We start from the raw sequence: 12,104 nt of genomic DNA on the forward strand, positions 1-12,104 counted from the left end.
TCGTCCCGGGGATGCATCTTGATCTGATTGTAACCTGAAAACGCATCCAGGAAACTCATCATCTTGCAGCCCGAGGCACTGTCTACCAACGTGTCAATGTTGGGGAGTGGGTACGAATCCTTCGAGCATGCCTTGTTTAGATCCGTGAAGTCTACGCACATTCTCCATTTCCCATTTGCTTTCTTGACTAAGACTACGTTGGCTAGCCACTCAGGGTATTGTATCTCCCTGATGTGCCCCGCGTTTAGTAGCTTTTGAGTTTCTTGCTTCACGACGAGGCATCGCTCCTCATTGAACTTCCTCCGTCTCTGACGTACAAGGCGGACCTTAGTGTCCATGGTAAGGCGATGGCACAAGAAATCTGGGTCGATGCCAGGCATGTCTGTCGCGGTCCACGCAAACGCGTCGAGGTGTCGTGAGATCACTGTCGTTTCCTCTCTTCCTTCTTCCCGGCTCAAGTGGCGTCCTAATTTGAACGCCTTTCCTCCTATTTGGTTTTCCACCACGTTGTCCCCGGGTCGGGGTTGTTCACACTGCGCGTTTACCGGGCGAGACTCGTTCATGGGGTCCTCTTCTATAGGCGTCGCATCGTCGGGCATCGCCTCTTCTGCCTCTTCTTCCATAGGCGAGGCGTCAAGGCGTCTTCCATTTGTGCATGCGTCATCCCCAGACATTGCTTCTTCCATGGATTCTGGCTCTACTAATGAACATGGGGCGGGTGGTCGTTCAATTACCATGACCACGCCTCTCTTTGTCTTTAAGCTGTTCTCATAGCACTTCGGGGCTTCTTCTTGGTCCGGCTTGATGACTATCACTTTGTCGCTGAGGTCTGGCAGCTTCATCTTCATGTGGCTAGTGGAAGGTACCGCCCTAAACAGGTTGAGGGCGGGCCTGCCCAACAAAATGTTATAGGCCGAGTTGGCGTTAACCGCCAGGTATCGGATGCTTTCGGTACGTGACGTCGTTCCATCAGTGAACGTCGTCCTCAGCTCCAAGTACCCACGTACTTCCACTGGGTTATCTGCAAATCCATACAAGCATCCGGTGTAGGGTCTCAAGAGATCCGGGGACAACTGTAGCTTGTTAAAGGTCATCCAGAACATGACATCAGCGGAACTCCCCTGGTCAACGAGAACCCTATGTACCTTCCTTTCTGCTGTAACTACTGAGATGACCACGGGGTCATTGTCGTGCGGGACGACATCCCGTAGGTCAGCCCTTGTGAACACGAGGTCTGATTCCCAAGGGTCGTCCGAGAATCCTTCTACAACTGAACTTACTGACCTCACATACTTCTTTCGCTGAGAGGCCGTGGGTCCTCCTCCAGAAAATCCACCAGAAATGATGTGAACCTCCCCATGGACTGGCATCTCGTGTGCCTGGCCCTCCTCTTGTACTGCCGTGGCTGCCGTCGTAGGGGATCCTACGAGGTAATCCTTTAGGAAGCTACTCTTCACAAGCTCATCCAACTAATAGCCCAGCACCAAACAGTTGTTAATATGATGTCCAAATGCTTCGTGGAATTCACACCATGACTCCTGGTGGCCTCAACCTGTCTGCTATGTTGGGCACAACGATGAGGTCTTTGAACTCCACCACAAAGTTGTGCCTTAGCGGTCTACCCCCCTTTCTCCTTCCTTCAGTTCGGGTCCTTGGCGGGGCCCTCCTCGCCTCGTAGGTGCGCTTTATGTCTGGGTTTCGTCTCTCCGTGGCAACTTCGTGGACCCTAGCAGGTTGCGTGCGTATCTGCGCCCTTGGTCGTGCAGGTGCAGCAGGTATGCACTTCTCGTACGCCTCGCCCTCTGAGGCAATGTGCTCCAACGCTCGTCGCCTTACTTCAGCAAAGGTCTTAGGAAGCCTGCAGTTAAGCGACTTACCAAAAGACCTGGGTCGCACTCCCTTCCTGAATGCGTATACAATCATGGGTTCATCGGTAGTACCCACCTTTACTACTTGTGCTCCAAAGCGGCTTATGTACTACTTCAGGGTCTCCCCTTGGAATTGTTTCACGTCGAAAAGGTCGTACGAGACCGGGGCTGGGGCCCTGTTGGCTAAGTACTGCTCTCTAAATTGTCGTGAGAGTTGAGCAAAGGTCCTGACGTGACCCTCTGGGAGGCTGACGAACCAATCCAGGGCCATTCTGGTTAAAGTGCTCATAAAGAGCTTGCATTTTACGGCGTTAGAGCCTCCGACCAACATCATTTGTGTGTGGAACGCCGCGAGGTGTGCCTCAGGATCCTCCTTTCCTGTAAAGATCACCTTAGGCCCTGTAAACGTGTTGGGGATTGCTGCTCCTAAGATCGCTTGTGAGAACGGTATGGTGAATTCCCTAAGTGGGGAGGCAGTCTCAGGCTCGTCTACATCGCGCCGATCGCGACGTAGCTCTTCGTTGGTACGGTGGAGCTCTTCGTTTCTCGCCAGAGAGGCTGTGAGATCCACCTGCATGCGTTCCTGATATGCTCTGGAGGCCGTCATTGCTTCTTGCAACCCTTGCACCATGCCCACAAGTTGTTGCATGGTCATCTCTTCGCTCCTTGAGCGCGAAGGTCTGGTGGTCATGGCTTTCTGGAAATTTTCTCAACTTGACCGGGTTTGGGAACTGGAACTGAAAAATGTGTGTGCTGGTACTGATGTTTTATATTGGCCCCACGGTGGGCGCCAAATGTTCCGTCCGGCTGACCAGGGTCGTCTTTGTGCGTGGCTTGTCCTCGCGAGCTAGGGCACCTTCGTCATGCTCCGTCTTTGATACCTGAAAAGAAGTGAACAAAGGGGCGCCCTCGCGGCCGTTTGCACTCTGACGATCAAGTCAGCTAGCGAGAAACATCAAAGTGACACACCCTTGGGAGGTGGACGAAAAAACTGTGCTGAGTGACTAAAAACTGTGAACTAGAATGGTGTTGCCCTAATTGCCATGTGCTCACAGTGGGTGCGCAACGAAAACAACTAGGGTTAGTGCTCTGTGTAACTGTGAGAATTAGGTTAAAACTCGAATCCCTTTTCAAATTCCCCAAGGTCCCTTTTTATACACATATAATCTTTAAAGCGCGTTAGAGTGCATTGAAGGCGTATCCAAACATTCCTTGGAACATTCGAATCTTAACATTGGATTAACGCGTCCCTTGGCAAACTTTCCCTGAAACTTTTAATGAGCACGTTGGTATTGCCACGTGCCCCTTTGACTTGATTGTTTATTCTGTGCAGAGGGTCCTACAGCGCCGCCACCCAACTTAGGGTTTTTTCCATCGTGTGAGCCCTCTTTTCTGCGAAGTGCATTTGTCATGTGGGTTGACTTTTTAGGTGCCAACTCATGCGCCCCAATCACTAGTCACTCGCCCTGGGGGTGTATCTACCTTTCTCTCGTATCATGCACGTGGTTCTCCCCTGGTCATGGCCCTCTCCTGGGTCGTATCTGTTCCAGGACATCACAGCAGTGGCGTGGATACTTCACGAGTAAGGTTTACCCCCTACTGGTACTAGAATTTAGGGCCTTGAAGCCACCTCTCTCTTCCCCATGCTACTGTTCTGAACTATCGAGGCCCAAAACCTCCTTGCGATGTCTTAGCTTTGCAATGCTTTAACTGGCGGTACCCTTGCTTGGCGATGCCTCTTTCTTGGGCGATGCCTCTCTTGGGCGACGCCTTACTTAGGCGATACCTCAGCGAGGCGATGACTCGAGCGGTCAACCTGTTGACCTTCTTCCATGGGTCCCCGGAGGGGTTCCACAATGAGTTGACTTTTACCTTCGGTCAACGTCCAATGACGGGACGGTACAATAAAAATCTTAAAGTACCTACAAAAACGATCGTGAAATAGTGTTGTGTAGTGAGTTATCGCGTTCGAGGTCCAACCATTTTGGAAACTGATGCCCACCTGCAAACCCATATAGGTATTGATCGCGCTACACTTGACAGGTGCGATCATACCAGCACTAATGCATCGGATTCTATGGGAACTCCGCAGATAAGCGTTCTTGGGTGAGAGTAGTACTAGGATGGGTGACCTCCTGGGAAGTCCTCATGTTGCACTTCTTTTTGTATTTCTTTTTTGTGTTCTGTTTTTCTTCTTCTTCCTGGCCTAGACAGTCAAACCATGAGTTCACCTTATTTGTGCTTTTTTGGCTCACCTCTAAATAAAAATCTTAAAGTACCTACAAAAACGTTGTGAAATAGTGTTGTGTAGCGAGTTATCACGTTCGAGGTCCCACCATTTTGAAACTGTAGCCCATCTGCAAATCCATATAGGTATTCATCGCCCTACACTTGAGAGATGAGATCATAGCAGCACTAAAGCACCGGATCCCATCAGAACTCCGCAGATAAGCATCCTTGGGCGAGAGTAGTACTAGGATGGGTGACCTCCTGGGAAGTCCTCGTGTTGCACTTCTTTTTGTATTTCTTTTTTGTGGTCTTTTTCTCTTCTTCTTCCTGGCCTAGACAGTCAAACCATGAGTTCACCTTTTTTGTGCTTTTTTTGCTGATCGCTAAATAAAAATCTTAAAGTACCTACAAAAACGTTCGTGAAATAGTGTTGTGTAGCAAGTTATCGCGTTCGAGGTCCAACCATTTTGAAACTAAAGCCCACCTGCAAACCCATATAGGTTTTGATCGCGCTACGCTTGAAAGGTGCAATCACACCAGCACTAGTGCACCGGATCCCATCAGAACTCCGCAGATAAGCGTTCTTAAGCGAGAGTAGAACTAGAACGGGTGACCTCCTGGGAAGTCCTCGTGTTGCACTTCTTTTTGTATTTCTTTTTTGTGTTCTGTTTTTCTTCTTCTTCTTGGCCTAGACAGTCAAACCATGAGTTCACCTTTTTTGTGCCTTTTTTTGCTGATCTCTAAATAAAAATCTTAAAGTACCTACAATAACGATAGTGAAATAATGTGGTGTAGCGAGTTATCGCGTTCGACGTCCAACCATTTTGAAACTGAAGCCCACCTGCAAACCCATATAGGTATTGATCGCGCTACACTTGACAGGTGCGATCATACCAGCACTAATGCACCGGATCCCATCAGAACTCCGCAGATAAGCGTGCTTGGGCGAGAGTAGTACTGGGATGGGTGACCTCCTGGGAAGTTCTCATGTTGGATTTTGTACCGTCCTGGTAGTCGGAAGTGATGACGTGGCAGCAAGCTATTACGTAGGTGTGTTGAGTAGGGCCCATGGCTGTCTGAAGGGAAGGAAGTCGGGGGGCTCGTGTGGTCGCCAATTATTAAGTTTGGCGTGCTCCGGGCTCGTGTTGAGAAGAGGTCGCCCGATACGAACCCAGACGACCTCGTGGTTAGAGATCGCCGAAACAAGGACATCGCCAAAGATGAAGTCAGATAGTCATTTCCTAGCTAGCCAGAGGATGAGGTCGGGAGACAGCTTACTTGAGCATACACGGTGAAGCAGGTAGAGTAGATCGTGAAGACGGCCGGCAAGACCACAGGGAAGGTGCGTATGAAGGCACCCGAACTCGCCATGCAGAAGAGATCACGCTCCAAGGCAGTTTTGCGCTCCATGCGTAAGTAACTTATCCAAAAGCCTGAAGAGTAAGTGGCGCTCAAGTCAAGGATGCCCCAGATGATGACACGTGTACAGCTGGATGCGAGCCACGTGTCCAGATGTGTAACTGCCAGGAGAGAGAAAGTGCCCAGGTATATAAAAGTTTCCAACGAACTTTGAGGTACGCACGTTCAGATTGTTTCTTTACGATTGCAAGTCTTGAGTACGCTGAGAGAGAACTTTTTCACGGTTCCTTAGAGTTCTTGAGTTTTACTCTTAAGTAATTGGTGGTTCAGTTGCTGACATGGGCGTCGGAGCGTGATCGGCCGCAGCGGCGCCGTTCTGTCTTTTGCAGGTTCCTGAGGTGGATCGCGGTGAAGGACGGAGGCTAACACGGCGCAGAAGTCGATCCAGGTTTGACGAGGCAAGGCTCCAACGTTTTGGTCAACAGGCAGGATCATCAGGCGCCCACCGTGGGGCCGTGTAAAACCTGTTCCCATCCACAACGTGAGTTCTTGGGAGTTTCTGCAGTTTCTGTGTGGTTGTGTGCTAGTGCAACCATTTTTCGCCGTTCATCTAAGCTTTGTTCGGTAGATTCGCGTTTTCCGCCGTTTGTTTGAGTTCTTGTTCTGTGAGTTGAGGTTTTTCGCTGCTTACGCGAGTTTTAATCGGTGAGATCTAAGTTTCGCCGCTCGTTCGGATTTTTGTGGAAGAAGCAGTGGTTTGTGGTGGAGTCACGAGTGTCTGTGAAGGTTTTGCTGTCGAAGTTGTGCTCTTGAAGTTCTTCAGAGTGTAGCGAAGTTCTGACCGATTGATCGCTGAATCAATCGGCGCTGAAGAAGGTGTTGTTCGTCACTCCTTGTGATCTGTCAAGTTTTCATGAGAAAGATGAGAAGCAACCGTTCAAGTCCAGTTGCGCCCGTTGCTGCTGAAGGCGCCATGACTATGGCGCAGATGGTGGAAATCATGCGTTCGCTGCAGGCGAATGTGGAAGCCTCGCGCATAGAGCAGGCAAGAATGCACGAGGACCTGGTCGCCTCTCGGGCCAAGAATGAAGAGCTTAGCAGAGTGACTGAGGAATTGCGTCAAGCTCTTCAGGAGCAGCGAGGGCGTCCAGTCGCTGAAGAGGTTGCGCCGTCAACGCCGCCCCGCGTTTTCCCTATGCCTTTCGCTCAGGCGATTACAGACACGCCAATCCCTGTGAGTGTGGTACCTGTGAAGGCTGTTTTTACCGCGTGGAGGATCCTGAGGCACATCTCACCACGTTCCACACGCAGATGATGCTGTCAGGAGGATCGGATGCTGTGTACTGCAAGATGTTTGTAAGCACACTCCAGGGAACAACGCTGGAATGGTTTTTGAGCCTGCCTACAGGTCACATAACCAACTTCCAACAGTTTTCGAAGATCTTCGTCGAGCAGTACATAGTGAACAAGGCACCGCCTAGGGTGTCTTATGATCTGTTCGACATAAGGCAGTACCAGGGAGAGTCCCTCAGGGACTACTTGAATCGTTTTGGGGCACAGATGGTCCGTTCGCCGGCCAAGGATGAAGAGATGTTGGTCTACGCGTTCAAGAAGGGCGTGCTGCCAGGACCCTTCTGCGAGGCGTTGATTAGGGCCCACCCCGCCACGTTTGTTGAGGTTCGGCGACTTGCGGTGGCCCACATCGCCGATGAAAGTGAGGTCGCCGAGAAGAGGGGAAGCATGGCCCCCGCTAGGCCACGTGCCCAGACCAGGATCCAGCCACAGAGGGTGCTGGAGACAGCGGCGGCCAAGAGGGATCAGAGGACTCGCCATCCTTACGATCCAAGAAAAAACAAGGGTAGAGGCCCGGGGCGCCCTCAACTGGCACGTCGGGAGTACAATCGCCCGCCGAAACATAAGTTCGTGATGGGATTGGCGGATCTGATCGCCATTCCTAATATAGCAGCCAGGCTGAAGACGCCCGAGAAGGTGGGCGACAAGGTGTTGGGACCAAAGCCAGACGCCTGGTGCGAGTTCCACCAGGGCTTTGGCCACACCGTGGTCTCATGTTTGGCTTTAGGATACCAGCTCGACGACCTGGTCAAGAGCGGGTTCCTAAATGATTACTTGCTGGATAGAAGGACGGGGGGTGCGTTGAGCTCCCAGCCCGCAGGTGGTGAGGCTTAGCAGCACGAGATGCCTACTCACGGAGAGATCCACACCATTGCAGGAGGTTTCTCGGGTGGTGGATGCACCGCGTCACAGAGGAAGAAGTATGCGAGGTCTGTGATGACGGTGGACATGTTCGAGGACCACTCGCCGGATGTGGACATTACGTTCACAAAGCAAGATCTTCGGGACGTTGTGCCTCACGACAACGACCCTATAGTCATCTCGCTGATTACAACGGGAAGGAAGGTCCACAGGGTTCTGGTGGACCAAGGAAGCTCGGCAGACGTAATGTTCTGGCCGACTTTCACGCAGTTGGAGTTGCCCCTTGACCAGCTGAGGCCCTATGGAGGGTGTTTGTATGGCTTCGCTGGCGATCAGGTGGAGGTCTGGGGGTACATTGAGTTGAGAACTACGTTCACGGATGAGGCGGGCTCGAGAACAGAGAAAATCAAGTACCTCGTCGTGAACGCTCCTTCAGCATACAACATTCTGTTGGGAAGGCCAACACTCAACAGGATAGGAGTTGTGCCTTCCACCAGGCACATGAAGGTGAAGTTGCCATCAATGGAAGGGGTGGTGATCACCATCAAATCCGACCAAAAAGAAGCAAAGAAGTGCTATGAGAATAGCCTGAAGAACAAGAGGTCCGTGAGTTACGTGACAACCACCCCACCTCCCGGTGTGAAGCCCAGGCCGACGGTAATAGAGGAGATCGCCGCAAGCGACGTGATGATGGTGGATGCTGAGTTGAGGGAGGAGAACGTCGGTCGAGAGGAGGAGGCGAGGAATCGCCCCGAAGAAGCGAGGGAGCTGGGAATCGCTAGGGCGGTGATCGCCAGAGAAACCAGACCAAAACCCGTCCAGTAGTGGCTCGAAAGGGAGATCGGGGGAAAGATCTTCAAGCTGGGAAGATCTCTAGAGGCTGAGCTCCAGGACCAGATCGCCAAGGTGATAGAGCGGCATCTGGATGCGTTCGCATGGTCCGTTTCGGACATGCCCGGGATCGATCCCGACTTCTTGTGCCATCATTTGGCGATGGACAACCAGGTCAGACCGGTGCGACAGAAGAGAAGGAAGTTCAACGAGGAGAGGAGGCAGGCGATTAGAGACGAAACCCAGAAGCTCCTCGTTGCAGGCCATATCAGGGAGGTGCAGTACCCTGAGTGGCTGGCCAACGTCGTACTGGTAAAGAAGAGCAATGGGAAGTGGCGCATGTGCGTCGACTTCACTGATCTGAACAAGGCCTGCCCAAAGGATTCATATCCTTTGCCAAGTATAGACGCCCTGGTCGACAATGTTGCAGGGTGTAAGTTGCTGAGCTTCCTGGATGCCTTCTTGGGGTACAACCAGATAAAGATGCATCCTAGGGATGAAGAGAAGACCGCCTTCATGACCGAGAGGTCGTGCTACTGCTACAAGGTGATGCCTTTTGGTCTGAAGAAAGTCGGGGCCACGTACCAGAGGTTGATGGATCGGGTGCTTGCACCAATGCTGGGAAGGAATGTGCAAGCCTACGTGGATGACATGGTCGTGACCTCGCCAGACAAGAGCAAGCACGTTGCGGACTTGGAGGAGTTGTTCACTACGATCGCCAAGTTCAGGCTAAAAGTGAATCCCGAGAAGTGCATCTTTGGTGTGGAGGCTGGGAAGTTCTTGGGGTTCCTCTTAACTGAGAGAGGAATAGAAGCCAACCCTGATAAGTGTGCCGCCATCTTGGCGATGAGGAGCCCGACAACCGTGAAGGAGGTGCAGCAGCTCATGGGTCGGATGGCCGCCCGTCTCGTTTCGTGTCGGCTAGCGGAGAGAAGGGCCATCCGTATTTCCAGTGTTTAAGGCGGAATAACAAGTTTGCCTGGACGAAGGAGTGTGAAGAAGCCTTCGTCAAACTTAAAGAGTACCTGGCGAGCCCGCCAGTATTGTGCAAACCGCTGATGGGGACCCCTCTCAGGTTGTATTTTGCTGTGACTGAGAGGGCGGTAAGTGCGGTGCTCGCCCAAGACCAAGATCAGGCCCAAAGGCCTATTTATTTTGTTAGTAAGGTGCTGCAGGGCCCCGAAATGAGATATCAGGCCCTGGAGAAGGCTGCACTGGCAGTGGTTTTTTCGGCAAGAAGGTTACGCCACTATTTCCACAGCTTCACAATACTGGTGATGACCGACTTGCCCATCCAGAAGGTTCTGAAGAAGCCCGACGTAGCTGGGAGGATGGTGAAGTGGGTTGTGGAGCTGTCGGAGTTCGACATCAAGTATGAGCCCCGAGGTCCGATTAAGGGACAGATTTTCGCAGATTTCGTGGTCGAGCTCTCGTCAGAAGCCACGCGAGATGAGGGGAATGACTTTCGTTGGGTGCTTTCGGTGGATGGATCGTCGAACCAGCAGGGCAGTGGTGCTGGAGTCATCTTGGAAGGGCCCAACGGCGTGCTGATCGAGCAGTCCCTGAGGTTTGCCTTCAAGGCCAGCAACAACCAAGCAGAATATGAGGCGCTGATCGCCGGTATCTTGTTGGCCAAGGAGATGGGAGCTAGGGTGTTAATGGCTAAGAGTGATTCGCTGTTGGTCACGGGACAAGTAACAGGCGAATTCCAGGCCAAGGATCCACAAATGGCAGCTTACCTGGAGTATGTACAGGAGTTGAAGAGTTCCTTTGCCTCCTTTGAAGTAGTGCATGTGCCCTGAGAGCAGAATGCCCGAGCTGACTTGCTAGCTAAGCTCGCCAGTTCAGGCAAGGGGGTAGGCAGAGGACAGTAATCCAAGAAACTCTGAAGACACCCAGAGCATTTGTGGCAGATCACCTGGTTCTTCAGATAAGCAAATCGACGGAGAAAGCGGCGAGAAGTCACAGGTTTTTGACCCAGGAGACCTTGAGATCGCCAAGAATAAGGGCATGTCGGGGAGAGAAGGTGAACGTGGCACAAGTCTGCGCTACCCATGAGCCAGACACCTGGGTAACACAGTACAAGCGATGCCTGGCGGATGGCCTTCTCCCGCTGGATCCGACGGAGGCCAGGAAGATAAAGAAGAACTCGAGCAAGTTCACGATGATTGATGGCGAGTTGTACAGGTTTGGGTTCACTCACCCACTCCTGGAATGTGTGCACGGAGAGAAATGTACAAGAATCATGGCTGAGCTACATGAAGGAATATGTGGAAGCCACGTCGGGGGTCGAGCTCTGGCCGCAAGGACTCTCCGCGCAGGTTACTACTGGCCAACAATGAGAGAAGACTGCAAGAAGTACGCGCAGTGTTGCAAGCAATGTCAGTAGCACGCCGATTGGCACAAGGCGCCTCCCGAGGAGTTGAAGTCGATTCACAGCCCTTGGCCGTTTCATACATGGGGGATCGACATTCTGGGACCCTTTCCATTGGCGATCAGGCAGATGAAGTACTTGGTGGTGGCGATTGAATATTTCACCAAGTGGATTGAAGCAGAGCCGGTGGCCCAGATCACCGCGCAGCTTTGTGTGGAAGAACATCGTATGCCGGTTTGGTGTGCCCAAGCGCCTGGTGTCAGATAACGGAACTCAGTTAGCAAGTCACCTGTTGAAAAAGCTGTGCGAAGGGGTGGGAATTCAACAAGTATTTGCATCTGTTGAGCACCCTCAGACGAATGGCCAAGTAGAGTCAGCCAATCGGGTATTGCTAAGAGGTTTGAAGAGAAGGCTAGAGAAAGCCAAAGGAAGTTGGGCTGAGGAGGTACCCCGTATAGTCTGGGCGTACCACACCACCGAGCAGTCAGGAACCCATGAGACCCCATTCAGCCTGGTCTATGGATGCGACGCAATGATTCCAGTGGAAATCCAAGAGAGCTCGCCGAGATTCCAGAACTTTGTAGCGGAAGACTCGAATGAGGAAAGAAGGTTGAATCTGGATTTGCTGGATGAGGTCAGGGACGAGGCAAGAGTGAAGGCTGAGGCAGTGAAAAGAAGGATTGAACGAAGATATAACTCGAAGGTGATGCCAAGGCAGTTCAGAGAAGGCGACCTGGTGATGAGGAAGGCCCACCAGTACGAGATGGAGAACAAGCTGTCGCCTAAGTGGACGGGACCGTTCAGGATAACCGAGGCGCTCGGGAACGACGCCTACCGCTTAGAAACGTTGGAAGGAGGGGCGATCCCTCGTACCTGGAACGCCACGCACCTCAATTTATATTACAGTTAAAAGCTTTGCAAGTAAAACAAACACGAAGAGTTTGCAAGCTTTCTGTTAAAACAGTTTAAAAGGGGGCACTCTTTTTTCCCTAAGGAGGGTTTTTAATGAGACACCCAATAAAGAAGGGTTTTCGAAGTTCAAGGTGTTTTAGATTGCATGCTTGTTGTTATTGCAAGAATTTTGAAAAAGAAAGACCTTGTCACCCAAAAGTGATTTAAGGCAAGTTTTGAAGCTATGTCGCATGCTTTCTAAAGAATTTCTAAGTCCCCATCGTCTTTCGGCGATTGGCGGCATCAGTTAAAGTTTAAAGTCCTCATCGTCTTTCGGC

At 51.6% G+C, this 12,104-nt stretch overlaps 4 pseudogenes; all 4 read left to right on the forward strand.

Moving 5' to 3' along the window:
• The first annotated feature begins 3,909 nt into the window (after positions 1-3,909).
• LOC137819824 (5S ribosomal RNA) lies at positions 3,910-4,028 on the forward strand (annotated as a pseudogene).
• A 236-nt stretch (positions 4,029-4,264) lies between these two features.
• On the forward strand, positions 4,265-4,383 carry LOC137819825 (5S ribosomal RNA; annotated as a pseudogene).
• Positions 4,384-4,620: 237 nt separating this feature from the next.
• On the forward strand, positions 4,621-4,739 carry LOC137819872 (5S ribosomal RNA; annotated as a pseudogene).
• A 238-nt stretch (positions 4,740-4,977) lies between these two features.
• On the forward strand, positions 4,978-5,096 carry LOC137819965 (5S ribosomal RNA; annotated as a pseudogene).
• Positions 5,097-12,104: the final 7,008 nt, after the last annotated feature.

The sequence above is a fragment of the Phaseolus vulgaris genome, chromosome 10, assembly GCF_051622355.1.
Source record: "Phaseolus vulgaris cultivar YP4 chromosome 10, ASM5162235v1, whole genome shotgun sequence".
In the NCBI taxonomy this organism is placed as follows: domain Eukaryota; kingdom Viridiplantae; phylum Streptophyta; class Magnoliopsida; order Fabales; family Fabaceae; genus Phaseolus; species Phaseolus vulgaris.